A 26,985-nucleotide genomic window follows, 5' to 3' on the forward strand; every position below is an offset into this window, starting at 1 on the left:
AGGAGTGGGCAGGAATTAAAAACAAACAAATAAGCAGAAATTTTTCAAAGATCGAGTTTTTAAGTGTTAGGCTGTGCATGCAAATACAGGAGATTTGGAGTAGCACAGGATTCAGGACCTTCACATTAATGCAGTACCATCCCATACTATATCCTGACATATATTGTTTTCAATTTTAATACTGTTACAGAAGTAGTGATTACTCAGTGCAACTCTTTGATTATTCTTTTTTCTACTGTTAGAAAGCTTTTAATTTCATATTTCTTTTTACTTTACAGCTTTTTTACTTTTTATTATGTCTGTTAGTCTGATGTGTGTTATCATTGTTCATTCTGAAAAATGTATATAAAGGATTGTACTTAAATTAAAGACCAGTGTTCAAATGGTTAAGGAGTATGCCACACATAGGGCTTAGTTATGATATAGGGCGGATCGCCACTAATAGGCCGTCAGGGGTGGTCCATCTGACATCTGAGGCAGCGGTCCAACCGCCAGATTAGGATATTGACAGTTTGCGCGCATTGAATCAGGGAAAGACCACCGCCTCCGACAGGCTCAGGGAGCCTGTTGGGCTGGGGGTCAGAGCCTAATCCCTACAATGGAGGTGGTGCCTGCGGCGGCACCGCCGTAGAGATTATGATGTCAGTTTCCTACCGTCTTTTCATGTCAGTCTGACTGCCATTAAAAGACTGTCAGAAAGTATATTTGAGGGCTCCCTGCAGGGCCCCCGTCACATGCGGGTCTCCGCTATTTGGCCTGGAGGACACATGTGGTTGCCTCCCCAAACATCCATGCACCGTGTGCCAGGCACCACTTGGTGGGTGGCACACGGTGCATGGATGTTTAAACCATGCCAGTTTCTACTGCTGCTTGTGCTGCATCCCTCTCCAGAATGCAGCACAAGCCACAATAGAAATTGGCGTGTTTAGGATCACTTGCACGGCGGTTGTATCATAGTTGGGCTGTCGGACCGCAGACTCCTTGTTGGAGGGTCTCGAGACCGAAACGACCATAGTCAGCCGCTCGTCTGACCACCATCGTAATGAGGGCAATAGTCTTTCCTATTTTCACATGGAGCTTTACATTATTATAACATCATTGTTTACTTTTCTCTCATCAATGTGTGCACTTATTGCCAAAGTTCTTCTCAAGTGTTGATAAACAAAAAATTGCTTAACCCGTTGTCCGCGGCCGCGATTTTGCGGCAGTACGGCACTTCCTCAAAAACGGGCGGGGCTGCGTCGGCCGTTGGACGTGTGCAGCACTACGAAGGTAGTGCTCGCGACGTCCAATGGCCGACAGCAGCACTTAAGGGGTTTAATAAGCCAAGTATATGCTATTTAGTGTATGACCAGATCCCACAATTCCACCAGCATCATACCAGTGGCCCAAGCAGGGTTTTATGTCAGAATATCATTCATAGAAATATGATCTGATATACGTTTTGTGTCCCAAATATTGGTTACAAAAATATTGTCCTATTATTAGGACACAAAATATATGCTAGACAATATTCTGACAATGTAATTCTGGCACCACATCTCCGGTGCTTCATTAGCTCTGTAAACCAGATGCTCTGAATTTAATGCACTCTTCAAAGGCCAAAGCGGCCTTTAAAGGGTGCCCAGCTGTTTAACCAAGTTACGTTTCATAGATATGCACAGATCATATTCTCACCTACAAGAAGAAACACAGAACTGAAACCTTCTTCTCTAGACAACTCGCTATGTCCTGGAGCTCGCTCCTAGTGAAGACAAGAAACATCCAAGCTCACTTGAAATTTAAGGGGAAGGAATACAGCTGACTCGTTCTGAGCTAATGATGCAGAATCACACAAACCATTAAACAAATGCTATTGCCAATATGAAAAATATGGATCTTAGATAATTTAGGACGATTTCCATCCAAGAAACAGAACCAGTTCCTCGTCGTGGTATTCAGTGTCACCACTAGGGCTGGGCATAGTTTGCGAAGTAGCGCTACGCGAAGCTACTCAAAGTGCACTTCGCACTACGCGAGCTATGCGAACTGCGTAGTATTCTGTTCGCACTGTGCAAGATGCCGTTTTCAATTATTGCACAGTACGGACAAGCATCCAGCACTGTGCAATCATTGAAAACGGCATCTTGCACAGTGCGAGCTGTAGTTTTCTGCCGCTCGAGTAGATTTTAACTCGAGCAGCAGCTTTCTCAACGCAGACTGGTAGTTTCTCATCGCGAGCATATGCGACCACTGGCAATGAGAAACCTGACCTCCCCGCATTGACAATCTCGCCGGGAGGTTTATTTTCCACGCTCATGATCGGCAACTCGATGTTGCTGATTGCGAACGAGGAAAAAGAATTGCCGGGATGTCATTTTGCTTGCTTGCGGTCGCCAACTTGACGCTGAGGACCGCGAGCAAGCAAAAAATGACCACTGCACTACGCTACGCTATGCGCAGTTCGCGTAGTGCAAAGTAGCGCAAACTTCGCAAACTATGTGAGCGTAGCGTAGTGCTTTGCCCAGGGTTAGTCACCACATGCTCATGAATATCTCAGTCTAATTCATTCCACTCCAAACATAAGCACAGCTACAGAACTGCAACATCATTAGAAGTGCATTAAACTATTCATTACACATGACACCATCCACGCCCTACCACCCTTTAAGAACAGTGCCTAAAAGTCTGGATAAGAGGATCACTCGGTCATATCATGCACAAAACTAAAACACATCTTATGTATACCACACTGCAGCTCAACATCCTCTGAACCCAGCACGTCCAGGAGCAGTCTACTACCTAATCCATAATTGTATTAAACTCCCTATTAGGTGTATCAAGTGCTGTATAAAAGAAATTACAAGTACAGCTGGATGATGCAACTGGAAGTTCCAAAACCATATTCGAGTAAAGAATATGTATGTACAAGCTAACTTTAAATGTCTAAAAATCTGCAATTATACATTACCTAATAATGAAATTCCACAAGTGCATAATAGTTACACACAATTTTATTGTAGGCTAGCCTCATTCACTTAAACTATTCTGTGATTAAACTGAATAATGTGCAAGCACCCCTTTATGTGGTTACTAATTTAATTGGAAATGGAGCAGATTTAGCATGTTACAAATGCAGACATAAAGTCATCGTCAGTGGTTTTAATATGACTTTATGGCAATTGTAACCCAAATGTAGTGGTTTATGGGAAAAGCAATATGTACAGATATTTAACAACTGCAATGGAAAATGGTTGACGATGTCAAAAATACGACCATAACTCAATAAAATGTATTATGAAGCCCTACCTAAAAATAGTGATTACCCGCAGTTAATAAGCACTTTGTTGGTGAGCAGCCCAAGGTGAAGCTGAAGACTGTTAACACTCTATGAAACTCCTTGTTAAGCCTGCAATTATGTTTTTTATTCCAACACACTGCTGCTACAGCTGGAAATCTGTGCGGGGAATCGTGCTCCCATTATACCGAATGACTCCTTTATGCTACTCTCCAGCAGCTAGAAGGAAAATGTCTCGCATCCTATACAGATGTGCAGTGCCAATATGCTTAACTTCGTCAGAATACGGCCCTGAACTTTAAAACATGCATGTGCTCAGATACAGGAACCTGGAGAATTAACAAATCATAGCGCATGTCAACTGATTGTATAGAGATGTTCTTACTGTAACCAAGATATTATAGATGGATGCACATAAAACATAGTGACTCTTACAAAAAAGTACTTTAGGTACTTCCTGGTCAAATGTACTTTAAAGGACTACATAAACTGAATGTTATTTGGATAGAGTGTAATCCATCATGCTTCATTTGATTTCATATTGTGACGTAAAAAGCATTTTGGCCATACATTGAGAAATGTAAGTACTATGGGATAACGTTCAATTCCACTGGCGTACACACACGGTGATGTGTTGTAACAACGAAGAGCAAGTCGCTATAATTACTAATGCATAGCTATTCACTAACATTCGAGATTTACATTAGGTTGAAATATCATTGGCAACACAGAGGTTAATATAAATAATGCATAACGATTTAAAACACAAAGACAAAAGTAAAAACCTCAGTTTTGAAAGGCGAATTTAACTCTGTTTTGTTAGTTACATGTTTAGTTGAGTCGGATGTGTAAAAAAGAAGGAAACACTATCAAACAGAACAGAGGGAAATAACCCGGAATCATAATTAAAAGCCAGGAAGTCCTTGTTCCCCAAACCTGATTAATATTAATAGCAAAGATCAATTAATCAGACCACATATACACAGAAATAAATAAGTGAGGGGAGACCTAACAAACACTAACATTACAAGATCCTTGCACCGCTGGTCCCTCACTTTTTCCCATATTAAATAAAATTGAAACACCAGGGGCGCAAGGGGCTTGTAAATAAGCCCCCAGATTTGATTTATGCACTTCAAACCCTTTTTGCCCATAAGATGTAGAATTACAACCTCTGTCACTCCGACCGGCCCCAGTAGTGCCCACCATTGATCGACAGTGGAGGCTGCTTCCTCCTTCCACTCCTGGGCAATACATAGCCGGGCAATAATAATTGCCACAGCGATAGTCGCAGACATGTGTTGGGATATATCTACTTTTCGGCTTAACATAATATCTCTGATTGTTAATTGAGGATCATGTAAGAGCTGAGTTAATACAATACCACATCACGCCAATACTGCGCTAAGAGTGGGCAGCTAGCACACATATGTACTAATGGGCCTTATTTACAAGTCCCTTGCGCCGCTGGTATGTCACTTTTTCCCATATTAAAAATGACAGACCAGTATCGCAAGGGGCTTGTACATAAGCCCTTATATCTGCAGCACATACTCTAGGCCTAGGACAGCTGCATCTATTACCATCTTTATTTTGGGCCCATTTGCCTATGCTCTCCTGCTTATAGTACATCATGCAAAGAGTTTTAATTGTTGCAGCTTCAGGTTAACTGAAACCACAGACAAGTGGATAGTTTAGAAGGTGCACTAAATATCCAATACCCGTACGGGTACACCTATCTTGGAGCTCCTCTTTTTCGCAAGAAAATCAAGATCATCCTCCATATATAAAGTATTAGATAACAGAGTGTCCGAATAATATATATATGTATATATATATATATATATATATATGTAACACAATCCCGTTTTGCCACATCCCTTCGCAAGGCAACAACAGGTACGGACCACCAAATGTAGAATTAATAATGCAGTGCTTTATTTCATGATTCAAATTCGTAGCAACCAGTCTGTCCTTGGCCAGTGCCCAGCATAAGTTTAGAAAGTTACCTCACGGTCTTGATCTCATTGTTATTCGAACATAAATATATATTATGTGATCAAGGGGACTGGATGCCCGAAACGTGTCATGGAGATGAGAAGTGAGAAATAAAAAGAATATTGCCATTTGATTTGTCCTGGTGGTCCGTTTTCCTTCAGTTCGTCGAAAGGAGGTGCTGGGAGTTGTAACCCATGTATATATATATATATTTAGTCACCAAATTCGTCCCCAGCGGAGGGCGCGCTTCTCAAAGCTGGGGCGAGCTGTGGCGACGGACCTTCCCCAAGTTCAATTAGCCACCAAACAGAATACGCTCCCACTCTCCAAGATAAGTTATTTCATTAAAGGTTTATTTTCAAGGCTTCTGCCATCAACAGCTCTCTCCCCACCTACGCGTTTCGACCAGCAGGTCTTGGTCACAGTGTAAAAGATATATATCCAACACAAAGTTTGTGAGCAAGGAGCAGTACACTTCCAAAAGCGTAGAGTGACTTGGCAGAGTTAATAAAATTACGCTAAAGGATTAACATGTGGTTGTGATGTATTGTTTCCTGGATTTGTGACAACGATACCATTTGGATATATATATATATATAGTGACTTTTTGAGAAAGATAAGTGATGTGACCTGGGACTCGGAAGGCATCCTGATCACCTTGAACGTCACGTCACTTCATACACGCATACAACATCAGGATGGAATCAAGGGTATTGAACACTACCTAAATGAGAGACCTATGTGCCTATGTATGCACAACAAAATGCTTGTTACAATGATAACAACATGCTAAGAAAACAACTGTTTTCTTTTTCAAAACCATGTCTACCAGCAGACTAGGGGAGTGGCGATGGGGGCTTGCTTTTCCCCTAGCTATGCTTGTTTGCATGTGTGCCAATAGGAGGAGCAAGTCCTCAAAATTAAGTATGCAGATATTCTGAGTCAACATGTATGTCAATGGTACAGGTACATTGATGATCTGTTCTTCATTTGGAGGGGCCCCGAAGATCTGCTGCTCCAATTCATAGAACAGATCAATTGTAACAACCTCAACCTGTAATTTACTGCGCATATGAGCAGACAAAAGGTCTGGTTTTTTTATATTGAAGTGTACATATGTGACGATAAAATTGAAACTCGGATGTATAGAAAACCTACGGCTGGAAACACATTAATACACGCTACCAGCCATCATCCCAGATACGTTATCCAAAGCATACCTTATGGGGAGATGCTGCGTATTAAGCGTATTTGCAGCACCCCTCGTGACTATAGGTTGGCTCAGCAAGAGAGCAAGGAATGGTTCCTTGCTAGGGGCTACTCCTCGAAGGTTGTTGACAGAGCCATTGCTAAGACATCCAATATTGAGAGAGAGGTCATTCTGTCCACTAAGCCTAACCCCCAAGATACAAGTCAAAGTACTACCAACCAAGTAACGCGAATGATCCTGACATGTAACCGGCAACATCAATCTATTCATAAAATATTCAATAAAAACTGGGGGTTGGTGTGTTATGATCCGGTACTTGTTGAGCAAATATCAAAAACGCCTGACCTCACATTTAGAAAAGCACGCTCTATGAGCAGTATGCTGGTAAAAAGTAGCCCAGAGATTACAAAAGTTAAGAGCCGGTTGTCCTCCCGCAAGGTATTTGTGAAATGTTCCTCATGCAAAGAATAAAAAAGTTGCTAGTAGTAAAACGGCATACACTAGCCCATTTAGATCTAAAACAGTACCTATTACCAAGTTGTTAACATTTAAAAAAGAGTACGAGGAATATGTGCTGGAGTATCCATGTGGCCTACGATATGTTGGTAATACCAAGCTTCAGGTCCACAAGAGGATACTCCAGCTCATTAGGGCTATCAGTAATTGTGACCCATTGTACCCTGTTGCGAGGCATTTCAAGGACACACATAGGAAAAATCCTGAGCATCTAAAATACTATGTGATTGATACAATCCCGCCATTAAAAAGTGGAGGAAACCGAGGAGCACGCTTACGCCAATTGGAAACAAGGTATATCCTGGAGATATTAATCAAATACTTGTAAGAGGGTCAAAGGGAATATTTTTACTGACCTGGCATCTCAATTCCCTCCTATTGTCAAATCAAAATATGAAGTAGAGATGCCACGGTCCACTAGGTGTGTTTCTGTACCAACTGATGGTTTTGGGCGGTGGTCGGATTGTTTAACAACTCCCACATGATGAGATTCCGCCAGAAGGGTGGGCTGATGGGAATTTCTCAGCCAGATGTAACTCCTCATTTGTTTGTGTAATCCTTTTGGTTCTTAGTGATTAGTACAGAAACACACCTAGTGGACCGTGGCATCTCTACTTCATATTTTGATATCCTGGAGATAGACACAAAAGTTCCTACAGGTCTTAACTCCAGTGAGGATTTTTACACCTGCCTTTAATAACTACCAACATCTTTCTGGCTCAACTGTACGGATTTAAGATTTATTGCTCATGGCCATTTTTAATCTGCACATATGCTGCCTCACTTTTAAAGTCTTCAGATTTAGCACTTAGCACTTTATAAGCCGTGATCGGTTCAATCGGGTGGCACTACTAGCACTGGCACTTTAAACTTAGTGATGGAAGAATTGATTAAATGCCCACTGTGGGCTCCATTGAGTAACATAATAGTAAATTGCACTTGGTCTTATTGAGGTATAGCTCTATCTTTTATGTTTTTTAACTAAAACAATAGAGTCTGAACATTACTGTTTACAGTTTATACAAATGCATTAGCATGGTACAATCCATCATCCCCTTTTGTATCGCTTTGTTCGCCCTAAGTGTGGCAGGGTATGCTCAGACGTGAGTCCCTTGTTCACTTGGCCACTGGATTCAAGATAGCCTGGCTGATGAGGATTATGAATCCGAAACCGGTCCCAGGATGCTTGTTTCCGGTCCAGGGAAGACATGGCTTGGCAGTTCGGGCTGGACTGTTCCCACGAGGCACAGGGTCAGACTGATTTGCATATAGCCATGTCTGAACTGGGGTGGCTGAGTGAACTTAAGAATGGTGAAGGATTAAACCCAGATCAGTTGACTGGGGGTGAGTGTTTGATTTGTTCAAACGCTCCGTCCATCATCCCCTTTTGTATCGCCTTGTTCGCCCTAAGTGTGGCAGGGCATGCTCAAACGTGAGTCCCTTGTTCACTTGGCCACTGGATTCAAGATAGCCTGGCTGATGAGGATTATGAATTCGAAACCGGTCCCAGGATGCTTGTTTCCGGTCCAGGGAAGACATGGCTTGGCAGTTCGGGCTGGACTGTTCCCACGAGGCACAGGGTCAGACTGATTTGCATATAGCCATGTCTGAACTGGGGTGGCTGAGTGAACTAAAGAATGGTGATGGATTAAACCCAGATCTGTTGACTGGGGGTGAGTGTTTGATTTGTTCAAACGCTCCGTCCATCATCCCCTTTAGTATCGCTTTGTTCGCCCTAAGTGTGGCAGCGTATGCTCAGACGTTAGTCCCTTGTTCACTTGGCCACTGGATTCAAGATAGCCTGGCTGATGAGGATTATGAATCCGAAACCGGTCCCAGGATGCTTGTTTCCGGTCCAGGGAAGACATGGCTTGGCAGTTCGGGCTGGACTGTTCCCACGAGGCACAGGGTCAGACTGATTTGCATATAGCCATGTCTGAACTGGGGTGGCTGAGTGAACTAAAGAATGCTGATGGATTAAACCCAGATCAGTTGACTGGGGGTGAGTATTTGATTTGTTAAAACGCTCCGTCCATCATCCCCTTTTGTATTGCTTTGTTCGCCCTAAGTGTGGCAGGGTATGCTCAGACGTGAGTCCCTTGTTCACTTGGCCACTGGATTCAAGATAGCCTGGCTGATGAGGATTATGAATCCGAAACCGGTCCCAGGATGCTTGTTTACGGTCCAGGGAAGACATGGCTTGGCAGTTCGGGCTGGACTGTTCCCACGAGGCACAGGGTCAGACTGATTTGCATATAGCCATGTCTGAACTGGGGTGGCTGAGTGAACTAAAGAATGGTGATGGATTAAACCCAGATCAGTTGACTGGGGGTGAGTGTTTGATTTGTTCAAACGCTCCGTCCATCATCCCCTTTTGTATCGCTTCGTTCACCCTAAGTGTGGCAGGGTATGCTCAGACGTGAGTCCCTTGTTCACTTGGCCACTGGATTCAAGATAGCCTGGCTGATGAGGATTATGAATCCGAAACCGGTCCCAGGATGCTTGTTTCCGGTCCAGGGAAGACATGGCTTGGCAGTTCGGGCAGGACTGTTCCCACGAGGCACAGGGTCAGACTGATTTGCATATAGCCATGTCTGAACTGGGGTGGCTGAGTGAACTAAAGAATGGTGATGGATTAAACCCAGATCAGTTGACTGTGGGTGAGTGTTTGATTTGTTCAAACGCTCCGTCCATCATCCCCCTTTTGTATCGCTTTAATAACTACCAACATCTTTCTGGCTCAACTGTACAGATTTAAGATTTATTGCTCATGACCATTTTTAATCTGCACATATGCTGCCTCACTTTTAAAGTCTTCAGATTTAGCACTTAGAACTTTATAAGCCGTGATCGGTTCAATCGGGTGGCACTACTATCACTGGCACTTTAAACTTAGTGATGGAAGAATTGATTTAATGCCCACTGTGGGCTCCATTGAGTAACATAATAGTAAATTGCACTTGGTCTTATTGAGTTATAGCTCTATCTTTTATGTTTTTTAACTAAAACAATAGAGTCTGCACATTACTGTTTACAGTTTATACAAATGCATTAGCATGGTACAATATACCTGTTTACAGTCATGCCATCTCACACAATTGTATAGCTCTCTTATAAAGAGTGCAACACGTTTTTTTTTATGTTAATGAACTGGCTTACCTTTTAACACATTGACATTTTTTAAGGTTTCTGAAATGCTATATGCCAACATTTTCTTATAGACTGTATTTATATCAAATTGGTGGGTTTTATGATTTATATGAATTCATTCTTCTATGTCTATCAATATACCATGTGATTGGTCACGAGTTACTGCACTAGCACTTTAAATTCATGAGGGCATTCCGCATGCGCGTTATGTGAACAAGACCTCTCGAAGGTCGAAACGCCTTCTGGAGGAGGTGCTGGCATCTAATAAATACCTATGCACTGCAATCCGGGTCCGTTTTCCTCCTTATCCTATGAGTGGAAGTTGCGTGGCGAAGTCCTGTGAGACATATATATATATATATATATATATATATATATATATATATATATATATATATATATATATATATATATATATATATATATATATATATATATATATATATATATATATATATATATTACCTACTGGCGGTCGCCAGTAGGTATATATAGTTAGGATTTTTTCTCTATGGGATTTTTGAAAATTCTATGTCTAATAACTTTGGCGTTTGTGGACGGAATTGGCTGAAATTTTCAGGAAAATGGCACATTTTGTTTCTGAGCAGCCCTTGAAAATTTGGGGGGGGTTCGTCAAGGGGGGGCCGAGAAAAAAGGGGGGTCCCAAAACGTGTTTTTAACATTGAGTTTTCCATAGGGCGGTTGGCCTCACTTTTAGCCCGAACGGCTGAATGGATTTGCACGAAACTTGGCAAAATTGTAGGGACTGGTAGCCCGATGTGCCTTTTGTAGGTCTCAATATATGTGCTCCAGTGGATTTTGAGAAATTAACGTTTAAAAAAAGATATATATCTGTAACAGCGGACCTGGCAGCGTCCCAGGACGCGTACTTTACGCGCAACGGAGCTTTGTGAAGCGAAGCTGATTGGTTCTCCGGCGTCTGTCAACATTCCAAAAAGTCCGTAGCGGCCGCCATCTTGTCTCTCGGTAGGATCGAGAGACAAGAGGAGGTCAAAACAAAGGGGGAAATAACTATAAGGGGGCATAGTAGATCCTCGCTGACCCCCTAGGTTTGATGTGGAGGTTTTAAAAGGGCCCCGCGGGGCAAAAAAAAATAATAATAATAATAATCGAACGGCTGAATGGATTTGCACGAAACTTGGCAAAATATTAGGGACTGGTAGCCCGATGTGCCTTTGCTAGGTCTCAATATATGTGCTCCAGTGGATTTTGAGAAATTAACGTTCAAAAAAAGATATATATCTGTAACAGCGCTCCGCTTCGCGTAACGGAGGTTTGCGAAGCTGATTGGTCATTCTGTCACTGGGCTATAGTTGGGCTACATCTGGCTGATATTTGGGCTACATTTGTTTTTTTGTGTGTCTGGCGGCCATCTTTGGGCTACATTGGGCTACATTGGGCTTCATTGGGCTACATTGGGCTACATTTGGGATCCAACATATATATAGGCCAATGTAGCCCAATATATATTTTTCAAAGTTAATTTTCGTAAAAACCACTGGAGCATATATCTTGAGACATAGCAAAGGCACATCGGGCTACCAGTCCCTACAATTTTGCCAAGTTTCGTGGAAATCCATTCAGCCGTTCGAGCTAAAAGTGAGTCCAACCGCCCTATGGAAATGAAGGAAATGAATGGGTAATTTGTAATTAGCAAATAGCTAATCGCAAACTAGGAATGGTAAAGAATCGCTATTTATTCCTTAAAGTTCGCTATTTAGGAAATGCAAAAAACGTTGATGATACATATGGCGGTTCATCTCTAACAAGATAAGAAGCATAGGGATACATTTATGATGACTGGCGCATCACCAGGGATGTGTTAGTCATTCTGTGCCGCTGTTCCGTCACCTATGGTGTGCTGCATTTACAATGCGGCGCATCATGGGGCAAAAACAGCACAGATGCGTGATGTATCTGTGCCGTAAAGGTGGCGCATTGCTGGAGTTGTATCGCAAGTGTGATGAAGCTCCAGCAAGGGTTGGGGGTGCCCCTGTCGCAGGGTTTCTGTTCTCACACAGAACTGTGGACAGAGGATTGGAACCTCGGCGAATTAGGGTGTCCCAAAACTCACGTTAGTAATCAAAAACTCCTTAGCAAGCTAGGTACAGTGTCACATTGGATATAACAAACTCTCAATGTTTAGACAATCCAGAATATGAACTTATAGTACCTCAGGATACGTGGAACTCATGAAGAGTCGGTCGTTATATATTTCTTAGAAACCAGAACATGGAGTTAAGAAGAACACATGTGTATTTGAAATGTTTATTTACTAATGCCGTCTTCTCAGGCGTAGTATCTTAGATAATACAAGTACACATATTATCAGTAGCAAAATTACCAGCATAGTTACTAGTACATAAAAAGCGAATGGTGATAGTATGTTAACATGCTGTAAATGAATAAGAGTTAGCAACACTTATAAGCAGCCGCGGGCCGTGGAGGGAGTTACGGTGAGGCAGGGAGGCGGGGAGGGGGAGAAGCAGGATGGAGAATACAAGTACACATATTATCAGTAGCAAAATTACCAGCATAGTTACTAGTACATAAAAAGCGAATGGTGACAGTATGTTAACATGCTGTAAATGAATAAGAGTTAGCAACACTTATAAGCAGCCGCGGGCCGTGGAGGGAGTTACGGTGGGGCAGGGAGGCGGGGAGGGGGAGGGGCAAGGTAGAGAGGGCTCCACCCTGCTTCTCCCCCTCCCCGCCTCCCTGCCTCACCGTAACTCCCTCCACGGCCCGCGGCTGCTTATATCTCACCCTCCCTAATACACATATTATATTATTTGCTAAGAAGGTCTCTTTGTGTTGGTTTAGGGCGTGCCCATACTTTAGTGTCTTAGATTTGAAGGAATCACATCAGCATACACCAGCTCTCTCTTCATGTGAACCGCATCAACTGTTGTGTATGTGTGTTCGGCAAAGCAATATAAAACCCGCCTCATGCCCAGAATTGGCAGAAGTTGCACTTATGTTATGAGTATGAAGTCGTGGAGATCAGACCTCATAACAATTCTGTATCGTGTTGTTCTTGAAACTTTAGCACTCGCTGTACAGATATAGTTTAACAAGCAAAGCAGATAGTAGAGCAATAACATATTATTCTCATGTAAACCACGATGAACTACTAGGTGGAAAGCTAAAGCAACAACTAAGTGTCGTGTGCAGAAGTTGCAAAAAAGGAAAAATGGCGTTTAAACCGGTAATGAGCCCATGCTAACTTAACACGGTGTAAAGATATCCAGGACCTATATGACACCTCCCCATGATCCGGAAACGAACTGAATAAGATAATAGAAGTGCCATCTCATGAGAGCAGATTGCAAGTTTATATGTGGACGGTCCGCAAGGTAAAGCATTAAAAACTAGGAAAATTTAATGCTAAAGAAAAATAAAACAGCCAAGTACTTTATCGAGTCTTAAGCCAATAGGCAAGGTAAATAATAAAAACTTGACAAATAAGTCAATGAATTGTCAATGAAATGCTAGTACTCAGCATATCAAACATGAAAAAGGTCTATGACATAACTGTGTATGCAAAATAAGCTGCAACAGCCTCCAATAGGAAGTCACCGTCTTCATCCGAAAACAGTTCAGCCATCCAATTTAAAAGCGGAAAAGAACATACGTGCTCTCCCAGCACCGGATCCTCTATCACCATCAGAGGACAGCTCGGTGGGTTTTCAAGAAAGCTCTGTTCCAAGAAAGACTGTGCTGCCGCCAGTAAATTCCAGGGACCAAGTAGTCCATGCATCAATGCCACAGCCATAATCCTTTCGCCAGGACAAACCAACTCGTGAGTAATGATAGGAGTCATCAGCTGATTAAAGTCGACGTCAGGAGAAACCGGTCCGCAGAGACACAAATCAATGGCCCAATCGAAATCACAGGTCAGGCAGTGAAATACAGGCTGGACACAGGTGAAGTAGGAGAATCGAAAAGATAATCCATATGCCGTGCTTAATATCGCCAACGGCATTGTGCCATAATATTCTAGCATGCGATTGCGGAACAGTGTCAGCAGCTGCAGGGTGGGAGGTTGCATAGGAGGGACATCCATATTTAAAAATGTAAAAAAGCACAAGAGCGTCTGCTGGTAATGCAAGTAAAAATGCCAATCCACGAACCAGAGTGGAGAAAATAGAATGAAAGGAAGCAGGGATGACTCCAAAGATTTTCTCAAATGAAGTCACGAGACCACTGGTAACAACTTTAAAAAAGTGTGCCAGGGTCTTTGTGGAGGATGCGTTAAAGATAGTTGGAACCATCTTGCTGAAATTGAAAGGCAAATCTGAATTGAAAAGGGTCTGCACCTCTGTACGGGTGTTCGCTATGTGAAGCACGAAAGTTTCACGGGCCGAACTCAAGGCCACCTCTCTCTGAGACAAAAGAGCTCTTATTCTTGCCATGCCGTTGAAATCTGTCCCAAGGTTGGTATTTGTGGCCAGATTGAAAACTCCCTATGTTCATGTGTGGGAGGAAATAGAACATTTCTGCAGCAAATAACCCGTTCACTTACTGTTACGATAAAAGGAATACTTTTAATTAACTCAGAACAATCTTCATTATTGAGCATCAAATAACTACCATTTTCCAACAACTTGAACGTGGGGATGATAGCAGGAACTAGCGTGCCTTGCAACACGCAAGCCATATTTGGTCGGTGTTTGTTGCATGAACCGTGTAACTGTATGTGCCTACACATTAGTGAATGATCTGGCGTCTCAGTGCATTCCTCTCCATTCAGATAAACTTCTTGATCATCTTTGAAACATCTGTATGTGTATGGAAGCGACCAGACCTCATGAAGAAAAGCACTACCTAAAGGTTCATAACGACCTATTGGTATATATTTCATACAATTTGAAAACGTATATAAAGCAAAAGGCAGCGTTATTAAACCGTGGATAAGGCACGTTGCCAAAAAACCCGCAATCCTCTGCTGATGATGTCACTGAGCATGTCATGAATGATGTAATATGTGACATCATCAGCAGTGGATTACGGGTAATAGTATCTCTAGTTTACTCCCCTATAGCTGTCTTTCTTTTAACATAAGTGTCTGTTTCCTTCCCTTATACTTACTGTTTTTGGTTCGCTTCTAGTTCGCGTACCGGCGAGCGAACTGGGAAGCGAACTAAGAGAAATAGAGGTTGGCACAGTTCCAAATATTGTACCAATTTTTTAATAACGGGGAGGTAGTTCTGAAAAGAACTTTTTTTTTTATTGTTTTTGTTGTTTTATATTTTTTTTATTATTTTTCGGAACATTTTTTTACTTTTTTTGAATTTTTCTGAACAGTTTTATATTTTTTTGGGTTTTTCTTGGAGGGGGCAATGAAAACGATTCATTGTAAAGGGCTCAACAGGAGCAACAAAACAAAAAAAGAAGTATTTATTATTTTGGGCGTTTCGTACAAACTTGCATATGATAGTCAATAGCTCTGTTGATCAGAGTGATGCTTTTTTCTCCGTAGGAAATGAATCCATCGCAAAATACGCAGGTGTGTTTTACTTCACCAAATTTCATTTGTATATTTGGCACCATCTCCCTGCCCTCTGGTCCCGTTACTTCCGGTACAACAGATCTTCTGGCCATAATAGGGAGATTATCTAGGTCGTTCCGAAACTGTGCAGCACTGTAGTTGTTAGGATGCCACCTAGTCATATGGCGATGCATTGTGTAGTTTCCGAAACTGTATTTTTTCTCGGTTCCTCTGGACAGTCTATCTTGACATATAAGGCAAGTTACGTATCTTGCATTTACTTTTTTCTGACCTTTGGGAATTTTAAAAAATTGCCAAATGAAGTTTTCTTTCCGGTGAGACGTCCTGGGCTGCTCAGGCAAAAACTGCCTCTCTTCGTGCTCGTCGTCCTGTTCCTCTTCTTCTTCTTCTTGTTGAATTATAACTTGAGCAGGTGGTCCACTTTTCCTTGGATGTGGTGGAGGTGGTGGGGAAGCACCAGCTGAAGCTACTAAAGAAGCCATTGCTCAGTGATCACAAAGGGTCTTTCTCTCACAATGATGAAAGTCAGAGTGAGGAAAGAAGGAGGGATTTTCATCATTTGGGAAAAACAAGAGTTCTCAACCAATCAAAAGTGTTCATTTTAGATTACATGACCTAGTCTTACATCATTAGGAAACCAAAAGTGAAATGAACCAATGAAAAGTGTTATTACCAAGTCACATGACTTGCTGTGTTTACGTTAAGCGCTTTGCAGGGCCTCCCGGTTTGCTTCCAGAAACCTGCGCTTTGCGACTCGCTTCGCGTGCCAGTTCGCTAACGTAGCACGTCATATGACGTATCACGCGACAACGTGAAACGTCATGCGGACGGGAGGCGTCACGATGTTGTTTTCTAACGCGGCACTTGCGGTAAAGAAACGTTTACCGGCTCGCGGTCTATTTCGCGGCATCAAGGTCAGCTAACGGGAAGCTTCCCGATTCGCGAAGCGGGAACGAAGAAAAAAAAATATTAAAAAAATAAAATTATTCATAAACATATAAAATATATTTTTGGATTTAAAGAAGAATACATTTTACAGCTACAGATATTAGCTGTTAAAAAACCAATGAAATTCACAGAAAAAACCATAGGTTATAGACCATATATAGTTAGGAATTAGCATTTACAAAACCTTGTAAATTCACTGAAAAAACCATAGGTTATAGACCATATATAGTTAGGAATTAGCATTTAGAAAACCTTATTTTACTCACACAAAACCATTGAAATTCCATATATAGTTAGTTGCACTAACTATATATCGCGCACCCGCAATCCACTGCTGATGATGTCACATATTACATCATTCATGACATGGTCAGTGACATCACTGATGACATCACTGATGACATCTCAAATGACATCACTGATGACATCACTGATGACATCTCATTTGACATCAATGACCACATCACTGATGATATCATTCATGTGACAATACAATGCATCTCCTCACATTTTAATATAACCTCTGTTTCACCCAGTGTTAAAAAGAGAGTATAATTTTTGAAACCATTGACACACCAATACTAGTTACTACATACGCACTCACTGATTGCTACGTCTACACACACCTTCACTCATTCACCCATACAATCATTCATACATACAATCACTCATCTTTACAACACTATCATATGCACTCATACACCTATACAGACACTCACAGTCTGCCACTCATCCATGGAGTTACTCACACACCTAGTCAGTCCTGTAAAGAATCAATGAAACTTCCATTTTCTTGTCTATACAGTTAAACATAGAGCACCTTACATTTTCAAACATATACTAACACATACTTACCTTCTTATACAATCATTGATACAAGTACAGATTGATCTGCACAGAGTCACACACCTCCCAGCTAGCCACACACACACTCAGTCTCCCATACAAATACTTGGGCAATCAATCAATAACCCATATAGTTACTCATATAGCTACTGATCAACACATGCAGCAGTTTACAGAACAACAGACATAATGATGCACAAATTAAGACAGTTTAGTCACTAACCCATGCAGTCAGTGAGACACATTTAATCACTCACTCATACAGTCAGTCATGCACCTACTAAATCCTTCGTCCAGACACTTACACATCCACTCATTCTTCAATATGTAAGACATATTTAAACTTTATAGAAACAAAAAATCACTGGATGTTGTTATCAGTGATGTCATCAGTGATGTCATTTGAGATGTCATCAGTGATGTCATCAGTGATGTCACTGACCATGTCATGAATGATGTAATATGTGACATCATCAGCAGTGGATTGCGGGTGCGCGATATATAGTTAGTGCAACTAACTATATATGGAATTTCAATGGTTTTGTGTGAGTAAAATAAGGTTTTCTAAATGCTAATTCCTAACTATATATGGTCTATAACCTATGGTTTTTTCAGTGAATATATATATATATATATATGTGTATATATACAGTTCCACTTCCTTCACACAAAATGCCGGGACCCTTAAGACAACGGTGCAAAATCAGGGGCGAAGGTTACCCTGTGTAGAATGCAGGTTCACAGCGTGTAGCCACAACAGCTACGCAATGCACTCTCCTTGACAGCGACAAAAGATACTCAATCCCAGTCTTGTGCGTGCATTTCAAAAAGTATTTATTCTTTTAGTTGCAGCATCGTGAAAAATAAACATGGAAAAACCCAACGCGTTTCAGCGACAACTTCGCCTTGGTCACGGGTAATTACAATGTCAACCTTCCAAACAATACATAAAGTTTCACGTGAGAAAGTGCTCAAAATAAACAAGGGACTCAAGGCCCTAATATCGCGGCCATCTTGGAGTGTAGTAATAACATCATTGTGCCCCACGCATCCGTTTCAACCTACCAAAACCTTAATGACTAAAGACACTCCTGTCATCTAAATCAGGTATAAGGGTAAATTAAACGTATTATGAAGGTAAATCATTTGTAATTTTATCAAACGTAAACTGTGGCTTATAACCTGTTCCATAAGCTGTCACCACAATCAAAACATAAGTTAGTGTTCACAGAATGAGTAAACTCAAGTGAGCCAGTACATCCAAATACATGGTCATTTTCTTAATCTGTAAACGGTGACCTTCCCACTAGGAAATTTAGGTCTAAATCCATACATCAGTGGTTATTTGTACAGTTCATAATTTGAAAAAGTCTCAAGTGAGAGATTATAGTCACAAGTCCACACGATCTTCAGTGCTCAACACCCCAGTGAGGTTTCCCTTCATTTCATCATGCTTCCATACCTGAAATATAAAGCAATGGGCCAATCAGAACTCCTATATTATAAGTATCATCATCTAGGTCCTATCACGGCTATGAGTCTTCAAAATCAGTGAAAATAAAAGTGAAACAGTTAACAATAATTAAAATTAAAATCATCAGAAAAGCACTTAGTCGACTTCAGGTACCATCAAATGCATACGATAATCCAATGTTAATTTCAAAGTTCTTGTTACATTACATTACACAGGCAGGTTCTACATCATCTCCACATCCCCGAACTTGTGTATATATATATATATCCACATCCACTCCTTCAAAGAAAGAGAAAGGCCACCACAGGGGAATTCTTGGGAAAAGCGCTTTAAAGTGCTGCACAAGCCAGAAAGTCTCATAATGTCCATGGCGCACCCTCTACGGCGGATTCATTTCGGCGTGTTCTGCCTCTTCAGCGCCAGGTGCAAGTGCTCATGTGTGGGGGCGTGAGTTGAGGGTTTATGACCTACCCTCTCCTCGTTTGTAGACCATAGCTCCTCCCACGCCTATAACGTCCCAGCGTGTATGCCTCCTGTAGCCTGTCCTGTCGACAACGCCTACAAGTCCCAGCATGCAGTGGCAAATTCTGGTAGGTATGTGCGGGAATGAGGTGGGAAAAGATAACAATGTTCCATAGTTTGCAAACTGGCCTCAACTCCACAGTACTGTAGTGCAGCTGCGCTTCCTTGGGTCCCCAAACGCTGCATCCCTCTCTGCAAGCCTTGAACAGACGGCTGTACCTCTGCACGGAGTAGCACTGTCTACACAAGCGGATCGCCAAATTTTACGACCGCTGCCGGTTTTGGCCATCAAGCCTCACCGTCCTTAATATATACGTAACCCCCTACCAAGGGATCCTATTACAACTAAAGGATACTAAGGACACCGCCCCACCAGCGCCATACACGGCACTGACGACCACAGCGGGCATACGTGCACACTCCATCGTGGCCAAGTGTTTGCCCCATATTTGAGCAGTAGCACCACGTAATTTGTGCCTTGCTGTTACCACTAGCACCAACGTTGCCGGGCGCTACACCCCTCCTTGGTACATTACTTCCAAAGGCTATTAATAATGTTCCAACCAGGCAAACAATTAACTAAGTCCTGAAGATGATCCCTTGATATTTTAAGTGCGGGATCGAAACGTCGACTCTTTTGAGTGGGCATACATTTGATGGATTGTACATTTAATGTTGTATGCGCCGCTTCAGGGTACACTAACAAATTGCTCTGATTTAAACAGTGACCTGTCTCTTTTTTGCCTGATACACCCTTTCCTATTCTCTTATTTTTCCTTCTGTTTCCCCATGGTATGGCACAGGAGTGTGCTATACTTCAATGATTCGTTGCTGTATGTTTATACTGTAAATAAGACAGCCATCAAATTAACTATTAAAGTTTCTTGTCCGGCTGGACAAGGAAAAATACTATATAGAGCCTATTGTGGTCTATATTTCATTGTCTTACTACCTAAATTGTGCTCTGGACCTATGTCTCCCTCAAAGTAGAAGACACCACTTCACTGGTAAGTATTGGCACAGTTTGTTTATTCAGGAAACAGCAGCCTTCAGGCAATACAGTGCGTTTCGCCGTAGCTTCATCTAGGGCATCGGACTTGAGCATAAAGGCAGTCTGTTTTGGGTGGGAACTCCTTTCATTCAGTTTCTCTGCCTCGGGGGCGTGGCACGCACCCCGTGGCCAGCTGGTATTTTGAGTCCCACGTATTCCTCATGTGAGTTCATCTGCCATTCGCTCACCAATATTGAAAAGTACATCCAAGTGGATCGTGACTGGAATTGCTTTCGGTGCCACTGGAAACTTCACAAAAATAAACGGCATCAGTGTTCCTTAAGCTGATCCGCCGGTTGACGGAGCAGCAGGGGTGCAGGAACTGCACCTGGGCGTCTTCCGCGGCTCAGGTAAGCCGCATTACATCCAACCAAAAAAGTCGCCTGATGTAGAAGACACCACTTCACTGGTAAGTATTGCCACAGTTCGTTTATTCAGGAAACAGCAGCCTTCAGGCAATACAGTGCACAAATGACACTGTCCAACCCGACGCGTTTCGCCGTAGCTTCATCTAGGGCATCGGACTTGAGCATAAAGGCAGTCTGTTTTGGGCGGGAACTCCTTTCATTCAGTTTCTCTGCCTCGGGGGCGTGGCACGCACCCCGTGGCCAGCTGGTATTTTGAGTCCCACGTATTCCTCATGTGAGTTCATCTGCCATTCGCTTACCAATATTGAAAAGTACATCCAAGTGGATCGTGACTGGAATTGCTTTCGGTGCCACTGGAAACTTCACAAAAATAAACGGCATCAGTGTTCCTTAAGCTGATCCGCCAGTTGACGGAGCAGCAGGGGTGCAGGAACTGCACCTGGGCGTCTTCCGCGGCTCAGGCAAGCCGCATTACATCCAACCAAAAAAGTCGCCTGCTGTAGAAGACACCACTTCATTGGTAAGTATTGCCACAGTTCGTTTATTCAGGAAACAGCAGCCTTCAGACAATACAGTGCACAAATGACACAGTCCAACCCGATGCGTTTCGCCGTAGCTTCATCTAGGGCATCGGACTTCAGCATAAAGGCAGTCTGTTTTGGGTGGGAACTCCTTTCATTCAGTTTCTCTGCCTCGGGGGCGTGGCACGCACCCCGTGGCCAGCTGGTATTTTGAGTGCCACGTATTCCTCATGTGAGTTCATCTGCCATTCGCTCACCAATATTGAAAAGTACATCCAAGTGGATCGTGACTGGAATTGCTTTCGGTGCCACTGGAAACTTCACAAAAATAAACGGCATCAGTGTTCCTTAAGCTGATCCGCCGGTTGACGGAGCAGCAGGGGTGCAGGAACTGCACCTGGGCGTCTTCCGCGGCTCAGGCAAGCCGCATTACATCCAACCAAAAAAGTCGCCTGCTGTAGAAGACACCACTTCACTGGTAAGTATTGCCACAGTTCGTTTATTCAGGAAACAGCAGCCTTCAGGCAATACAGTGCACAAATGACACAGTCCAACCCGACGCGTTTCGCCGTAGCTTCATCTAGGGCATCGGACTTGAGCATAAAGGCAGTCTGTTTTGGGCGGGAACTCCTTTCATTCAGTTTCTCTGCCTCGGGGGCGTGGCACGCACCCCATGGCCAGCTGGTATTTTGAGTCCCAGGTATTCCTCATGTGAGTTCATCTGCCATTCGCTCACCAATATTGAAAAGTACATCCAAGTGGATCGTGACTGGAATTGCTTTCGGTGCCACTGGAAACTTCACAAAAATAAACGGCATCAGTGTTCCTTAAGCTGATCCGCCGGTTGACGGAGCAGCAGGGGTGCAGGAACTGCACCTGGGTGTCTTCTCAGGCAAGCCGCATTACATCCAACCAAAAAAGTCGCCTGCTTTAGAAGACACCACTTCACTGGTAAGTATTGCCACAGTCCGTTTATTCAGGAAACAATAGCCTTCAGGCAATACAGTGCACAAATGACACAGTCCAACCCGACGCGTTTCGCAGTAGCTTCATCTAGGGCATCGGACTTGAGCATAAAGGCAGTCTGTTTTGGGCGGGAACTCCTTTCATTCAGTTTCTCTGCCTCATCCAATTCTCAACCTGGTGAAAACTGCAAATCTCACCACTTTTCCATCGATACCTTCCGCCACTAAAATCGCCACAAACGAGAGCCACAACTAATGCTAATGATATGCAAAGTAGGCGTTCCCGTACAAAAAAACACCAAAACTCCACTTCCCCATCTTTTCAACTGCCAGCCAAATCTGCAATGCGATCCAAACAGCAGGCAATAAGCCGAGTTAGCAGTAACAAATTAACATCAACCTTTAACTGGTCATTAGGATGTCTTTTATCTACTGCTTGAATTGGACCCAACTCACAGCCACATCTAAAGACCAACACGTGATAGAGCTACTGATCATGCAGCTCCGAAACCCAACAAGGCCACAACTATATCCAGAGCCACCACCACCAGAACCTCGCCCCCCGGACCACCTCCCCTACTATCACAGAGGCAGTGCAAAACAGGACAATGGACCTTCCCAAAACACCATGGCCCCTCAGCCACACAATAGCTGAATGATGGGAGATGTGGCAACCAACTATGTATAAAGGAGGCAAGTCACCCATCAATATTAATGCACACAATGGGTTTTTGGGTAAAGGGGTATTTTTAGGGTTCAGGGCTAGGTTTGGGTTTTTGGGTAAAGGGGTATTTTTAGGGTTCAGGGGTAGGTTTGGGTTTTTGGGTAGAGGGGTATTTTTAGGGTTCAGGGCTAGGTTTGGGTTTTAATTTTTTTTTAATTAAAATTAAATAAAATTAAATTATATTAAATTTAATAACTTACATTTTTAAAAATATTATATACTTACCTATACTTACGTTGTAATGTATGCGTTGTAAAGGTATTTGCGTTGTAAAAAAATGCGATGTAATGGTACTTCGTTGTAATGGATCCTGCGTTGTAAAAGTAGTCCGTTGTAAAAGTTGCGTTGTAATGGTTGTTTACCACGTATGCACGTGGCTGTGAGCCCTTGCTCACCACTACCTCTGGCCTACACTGTGGAAGACCGGCGACACATGGTGCCACTATCCGTCTTCAACACAAGACGATCCCACATGTGGAACTGTGTTCCGAGTCCTGAAGGCAGTTACCCCCAACTCCATGAGACAACCACAGCAGAAGACTCCCTTCGATCAGTGAGGCATATTTCCATATGTATTGCCGGTGACACGAGCTGCCACAAACTCTGTTCAACACAAGCCAATCCCAAATGTGTAACTGGGTCCTGAGTCCTGAAAGGCAGTGACCCCAAGTCCGTGGCAGTGACCAGAGCACCAGACTCCCTTCAGTCTTATTTGTTGTTCTTTTCTTTAAATACATTTCTATACATGACTAAGATTCTTCTTTGTCCAACCACACAGGGACACTTCCGGGCCCAAGAAGATTGTTTGGGGTATGTTGGTAATGTGGGAAGAGGGTGCGTTACCTGCTGATGAGGAGAGAGGCAGCATCAAAGGGGTATCTCTCACAGAAAGAACTCTGATATGTTTTCACAAATGCCTCAGACAGATGCCAGCTGAAGGACTGAATCACAAAATGATGCTTCAATACTTATGCAGTGTGAGCTATGAACAGTTTGCACCGAGGCTCGCAGAGTGACAGCTGTGGTCCGTCCGCTCGACTCACAGATGCAGTACTACGAGCCGTCCGTGTCATTGTGGCTATCCCTGCCCTGTTCCGTCGTACGCCACGCCACTCCGATTACGTTCCGACGTTGACCCCACATAGGTGCCTTTTGCAGGCGTACTCTCTGTTGGTGTGCAGGTCAGTGGTCTAGTTCTCAACATCTCACGGCCACTCCCTGAGGGCAGGTTTGCACACACATCACACCCATCCGGCACATGTGTCTCACTTCCCTCTCTTCACTCTCTCTCTTACTCTCTTCATTCCTTTCCTTCTATCTCTCACTTCCTTCTCCCTCTCTCACTCCCTTTCTTTCCTTCCCTCTCTGGCTATTTTTTCCTTCTCTGTTTCTCTGTGTCTCACTCCTGCGCATTACACACGTCCTTATTTTGTGCTTTATTTTCCAGGCTCTGTCGTCGACATCCATAGTCCCCACAGGAGTGTTCTGCCTTGTTGTTTTGTATTATTTTTGTTAAAGTTTGTTTATTAGTTTATCGTGTATATATATATATGTTCATAAAAAAATAAACATTTAAAATAGTTTATATATATATGTTTATAAAAAAAGAAAGTTTGAATAAAAAAATTTATAACTTTTTTGGTTGTTTTCTTAACTGCTGTGTGACTCTTTCTTGTTCTTGTTCTTATTACTGTTATTGGGTGGTGTCCACCATGGTGTTAAATTTTGGGGCAGTTAGCACGGGAATACTGGTGATGTCTGCAGTTTGCACCAACTTCTAAATAGTGTGTTAGATTTATCTCAACTTTAGTTGCATTCGAGTGCTGATAATGAAATGCAGAGTAGGCGTTCCCTTGCAAAAAGACACGAGGTGCACCTTTGCGATTTATTCTAAATACTAAAATCCTGTATTAAATTGCCTTGTGGTAGTGGGTGCAGTTACAGTGTACACACAAAATCAATGAAGAAATCTCATTGTATTTATATTGATTGGGAATAGTGAATAAGGTGATGGATCTTGACGGGATACACTGCCCAGTTTGTTTATTGTTCTGCACACGAAAATATCACATCACAACAACTGCAATGCGAAACATATTCCGGCAATAAGCCAAGTTAGCACCAGGGATTTTACACCTGCTTTCTGCTGGTGTTAAGCAGGATGACTACTTTAAAAAAATATATATTTTAAAAGTTTTATATAGCGCTGGCTAGACCCAGAGGTATCAGAGCACTTTACATGAGAAGATAACATGAAGCAAACATGGCATACATAATAGATAAAAAGATAGTGAAACACCATGTATACAAATCAAGATAGATATACAGGTGCAAAAGCTATACACTTCAAGTAATTAGGAAGATGATGTTCGGGAAAAGGACAAATAGTTTCTGAACAAATATAACATGATGATTGGAGATCAGGTGCAGGTCACAGGTTATGACCCCCAATAATAATTGGGCCAAACGTTCCATAGAAGCAGATAAAAGGTAATGAAAACAAACTGCAAAATATAAAAATCAAATAGATAATAGTGGCAAGAACTATACAAATCAAGTAGTTTGCAGGAGGATGTTCAGGAAATGGACAATAGTACTGAATTTAAATAATAAGGTGAATTGGAGATTAAGTGCAGGTCACCGGGTTATGATCCCCAGTAATCTACCTTCAGCATGAAAGGGAACAAAGCCAAGAGCCACACCGGAACATCCACAGGTGCCATAAAGTCAATGAGCATGATACAGGGATACCCATGAGGGCCGCAATACTCATTGCAACAACCCCAGGGCCGCCAACACCCCCAAAACCCGCATCTGAGCTAGTGTGTCCCTGTGGTCATTCTGTTAGCATGATAGGCACGGGCACTGCAACATCACAGTGTGCTGTGTTCACAGGAAGTTACCATGTCACCTCAGCGTTGGCAGTGACCCTGGACTTGGAGCTACGCACGCATCCTCCTGCATGCACAAGCCGCATGTGCTGGTCCGGCGTAAACAGGTCAGCGCAGGGGTGTGCCTATCCAGCAAGGGGAATGAGGTGTCTCGGACATGTCTGTGTGCAGGAAGTGCCGTAAGTGTGTCTCTGTGTTCTGGTGTGGCCTCCCACAAGGGCCACAGCAGTCGATGTTGTAAAGTGGCATGGACCACCTCCAAACGGCACTGTCATGGTGTAGTTCGAATGCAGCAGGACATGCGCGAATAGGCATTACAATGGTGTGCCGAACGAGTGCATGGAATACAACAGTGCCCCAAGCAAAAGTGTGGGGGCTCGTGGGAGGGAGGAGCAGCTGTTTGGCAACGAAAATTCACAGTGAACCCACCCATGTGCTGGGAATCTCACCCATGATGACCAGGGTCGCAGACATCCCACAACACCCATGACCGACCTTTGTACACATCCTGTATGAATGCAGTTGGAGCTGTTACTGTAGGGATGAAAGGTTCTTTGTAGACAAGCTATCTTGCCCTAGCACATCTGCTGCTCCAAGAAGGAACTTGCAAGTGGCCAGCCCCCCTGACAGCTACGATAATATTTGAATCGTCTCCCACACTACGCACTCCCTGATTTGTGAACAACGAGTACACATCCCACACTCGAAAGTCCTTTGTTGTAGTTAGGGTGTGTGAAATGGCCTTCACATGTACTCTCACCACACCCCTGCCCAGCACTCATTGCACAAACACCCGACTCATTGCACCAAACTATGCCATTTCATCCACAACACTAGCACATGGCAAGTCAGTGCAGCTACAAGCAGAGCCACTGACGCAATGGCAGAGCATCCCGAACACATAGCCAACTCCATTCACATCCACCTATACCTTGCATGTCTGCTGCATGTCATGGGTGCACTGCCTTTGGCAGAACTGCGGATCACATAC

The sequence above is a fragment of the Lissotriton helveticus genome, chromosome 4_1 (assembly GCF_964261635.1).
Source record: "Lissotriton helveticus chromosome 4_1, aLisHel1.1, whole genome shotgun sequence".
In the NCBI taxonomy this organism is placed as follows: domain Eukaryota; kingdom Metazoa; phylum Chordata; class Amphibia; order Caudata; family Salamandridae; genus Lissotriton; species Lissotriton helveticus.